Source organism: Strongylocentrotus purpuratus, unplaced genomic scaffold (assembly GCF_000002235.5).
Source record: "Strongylocentrotus purpuratus isolate Spur 01 unplaced genomic scaffold, Spur_5.0 spur5_scaffold_21, whole genome shotgun sequence".
NCBI lineage: Eukaryota > Metazoa > Echinodermata > Echinoidea > Camarodonta > Strongylocentrotidae > Strongylocentrotus > Strongylocentrotus purpuratus.
In genome coordinates this window covers 11,866,197-11,870,706 of record NW_022145607.1, presented here as the reverse complement: position 1 = coordinate 11,870,706, position 4,510 = coordinate 11,866,197, and positions in this window count along the sequence as shown.

Below are 4,510 nucleotides of genomic sequence, written 5' to 3'. Positions count from 1 at the left end.
GAAAAATATCACATACAGTTTATAACTTTCTGTTGCTTTCTGCTTGTGGTAATGAGACGGGGGCTACAGTATTACAAGAGTTTCCAGATGTGTAGTAAGCATGCAATCGCTTGTAAAGACTCACCCGGAACTCATAAGGCAAAAATTATATTACAAATTTGGTGCATCTAAAAGTGTAATCTAACAAAAATGTCAGTGTCTGGATAATTAGGGTATATGGTACCCTTTTACCTGTATACATGTTTATACTTTCTCTGTCTATGCAGTACAATTTTGATTTTCAGTTAATTTTTTCAGTTTTCCCTTTTGCATTCCGAGTTCCTATGTGGCAACTGCATTTTTTGCAAAACCCCCTTTGAAGGCCTGTTATTAGGAAAAGGATGATTGTTTGAAATTAATTTCTAGGAAAGGTACTATCAAATTTCTTTTGCTTTGACAAGATATCTGTCAAGCATCTCGAAATGGACCCTGCACAGACAAAATATGAAGCGAAATTTCTCAAAAAGAATGAAACAAAATGTTGTTTTCATGAAGCTTTCCAATATGCATTTGTTAAAAGTAGTGTAGATTTGTTGCCTATTTAATGTCATTTTTTTTTTTTTTAAGTTTGTGGATTAAATAATACCTTGTTAGATGGGTAATCTGAAAGGAATACAGTGTTTACTGATTTATTCTCACATTGGATGAGTGCATGGGATTTATGTTACCTGATGTTCATTTTCTCTTTTTTGTAATAATATTATCTCTTATTTTACATTGCTTTTTTCATTAATTTATGACGTAACATTATCAAATCTATGTCTTAACAGTAAAATAATTTATTGATAGATAGTGTTGATGAAATGATAATTTATTCATGATTTTGCTAAATGTGATGTTTCTTCCAAGAATTTTCTACTCCCTAACTCCAATATATCAAGAATTAGATATTTAGTTGATGTATTTAATATTGAATTAAAAAATTAAACAAAGTGTAGATAACGTGATAGAATTTATTCCCTTTCCCAATCCCTAAAACACAAAAAAGGGTGATGTTTTTTTTTTTTTCTTCATGTAGAGATATGTCGTTATTTGTTTGCCTGATATAGTTAACATGTTCATATGTGTTCATATACATGTAAGTGCATTATTATGTATGTCTTTTTTTCTTTTAATTATGTTTTTTGTGAAATGTAATTCTCTTATCCTTTTAAGACTATTATGTTGGCATTGCCTACTCTAAAGATTTCTAAGGGCTCATGCTTATATGCTTCACTGTGGAGAAGTTATACAAATACATTGTACATAGTACATTCTGCTATTCATGGAAGAAAGTTTATCTCTATTTGTGTTTACTTATACAATTTTTAGTTTTTTATGTATTAGGGCATGTCTCATCACATTACCAGGGTAGATTATCCAACACATGCATCATAAAGTGAATTACTCTTTGTTGCAGTTAATGCTGATGTTTTTGCCCCTGTTTCAGATGTCTTAATGTTTAACAAACTACATTGTTTAAAAATCATTCCTTCAAATTGTCGGTCAATTTCAAGTTGTAGTGGGTATAAGTACATGATATGATGTATATGATACAATTTTAGTGTTTATGTTTGGTCTGTTTACACACCGAGCTCCAGCCAAAATGCGCTCTTATGTTGAGAAGTTATTGCACATTTAGTAACGAGCCCCACCACATTCTTGTCTACCCACTTTTATTTTATTTTGTTGTCGTAGCTTGCTCTTGTTTTTTAGTTTTTGTTTTAGGGGGTTTGAGGGGTAAATGAAAAGTGCGAGATGGAATATGGAAATTGAGCATAATATTCTTTTTTTGTTTTATTTATGTACATTTTTAAACATTGCTGAACATACAGCATGCAACAGACAAAATATGCATTATCAATTGAGATCTGAAGTCCTAATAACTTTGACTACTCTTACTACACATTTTCTTTTTGTTTTCAGGTTTTTAAAGTGGCATTTAATCGTACATGTACATCTTCTATGATATTGTTGGTCATTGTATTTGTACATTACATTATCAACTGCCTAATCTCTCTCTCTGATTAAATGTTATGAATGCATCGATCTATCTTGACTGAAATGTGATGTTTTATTCTTTGATGTACCCTGTGGACTTCTGTGGTATATTGTTGAAGGCTCTTTTACGAGAGGTCCAAGGTTCAATCCTCCCATGGGCTTACGTCCTTGGGCAAGGTGCTCTACACACGCTTGTCTCTCTTGACCCAAGTGTAAAACAAGGGTACCTGGCAATCACTGCAGGAAGACCAGTATTGATACAGGTTAATAAGACCAAATAATGATGGTGATTGCGGTGAGGTGTTGGTGGTGATGGTGATGATGATTATAAGGTGAAGGATCGTGGTGGTTGTGGTGGTTGTGGTGGTAACAATGATGGGTGATGATGAATTGAGGAGGAGGAGCATGATCATGATGGTGAACATGATGATGGTAGGGGGTGGTGGTGGTGATGGATGATAGTGGTAATGATGATTATGAGGTGAAGGATTATGGTGATATTGATGATGATATGATATTAAGGAGGAGAATCATAATGGTGACGATAGTGGTGATGATGATGATGGGGTAGTGGTGGTGATTGTGATAATACCTGTAAGGATTATGAAATGATCAAATGATCATACATAGTAATCAAGACCTTTTTCCTTTTTTTCTTCAAAAAGGGGCATTTTTCCGCGTTCATCAAAGTTAATGATTTGCAATAACAGATTTTGAATAGACAGGGGTAATAGACACCTTCTAGAGATGAAAAGATATGAAAATATGCCGTTTTGAAAACTCATAAAATTTTGGCCAAAATGTTTGTCAAAAAGTGTCATTTTTCACATTTCATGAAATAATCTGCAATTTTATTTTTTGATCAGACAAAGGGTCATTCACAACTTCTATAGATGAAAAGATATGAAAATGGGCCATTTGCAAATTCATGAATTTTGGCCAAAAATGATAGGCTAACCCCTTGCCATTTTTGTCAAAAAATGTCATTTTTCACATTTCATGAAATGATCTGCAATTACATTTTTTTGATTAGACAGAGGTCATACACACCTTTAGAGATAAAATGATATGAAAATGAGCCTTTTGCAAATTTATGAATTTGGGCCAAAAATGATAGGCTAACCCCTTGCCATTTTTGACAAAAAGTGTCATTTTTCACATTTCATGAAATGATCTGCAATTACATTTTTTTGATTCGACAGAGGTCATACACACCTTTAGAGATAAAAAGATATGAAAATGGGCCATTTGCAAATTCATGAATTTTGGCCAAAAATGATAGGCTAACCCCTTGCCATTTTTGTCAAAAAATGTCATTTTTCACATTTCATGAAATGATCTGCAATTACATTTTTTTGATTAGACAGAGGTCATACACACCTTTAGAGATAAAATGATATGAAAATGAGCCTTTTGCAAATTTATGAATTTGGGCCAAAAATGATAGGCTAATCCCTTGCCATTTTTGACAAAAAGTGTCATTTTTCACATTTCATGAAATGATCTGCAATTACATTTTTTTGATTCGACAGAGGTCATACACACCTTTAGAGATAAAATGATATGAAAATGAGCCTTTTGCAAATTTATGAATTTGGGCCAAAAATGATAGGCTAACCCCTTGCCATTTTTGACAAAAAGTGTCATTTTTCACATTTCATGAAATGATCTGCAAATACATTTTTTGATTAGACAGAGGGTCATTCACAACTTTAAGAGATAAAAAGATATGAAAATGGGACATTTGAAAATTCATGAATTTTTGCCAAAAATGATGGAATAACCCCTTGCCATTTATGTCAAAATGTGTCATTTTTCACAATTCATGAAATGATCTTAAATTACATATCATAAAAAGAGAATAGTCATACACACCTTCTATAGATGAAAAGATATGAAAATGGGCCATTTGAAAATTCATGAATTTTGGCCAAAAATGATGGGCTAACCCCTTGCCATTTTGGTCAAAAAAGTGTCATTTTTCACAATTCATGAAATGATCTAAAATTACATATTTTGAATAGACAGAGTTTATACACTCCTTCTAGAGATGGAAAGATATGAAAATGGGCCATTTGCAAATTCATGAATTTTGGCAAAAAAATGATGGGCTAACCCCTTGCCATTTTTGTCAAAAAAGTGTCATTTTTCACATTTCATGAAATGATCTGCAAATACATTTTTTGATTCGACAGAGGTCATACACACCTTTAAGAGATAAAAAGATATGAAAATTAGCCATTTGCAAATTCATGAATTTTGGCCAAAAATGATGGGCTAACCCCTTGCCAGTTTTGTCAAAAAGTGTCGTTTTTAACATTTCATGAAATGATCTGCAATTACATTTTTTGATTTGTCAAAGGTCATACACACCTTCTAGAGATGAAAACATATGAAAATCGGCCATTTGCAAATTCATGAATTTTGGCCAGAAATGATGGGCTAACCCCTTGCCAGTTTTGTCAAAAAGTGTCATTTTTCACAATTCATG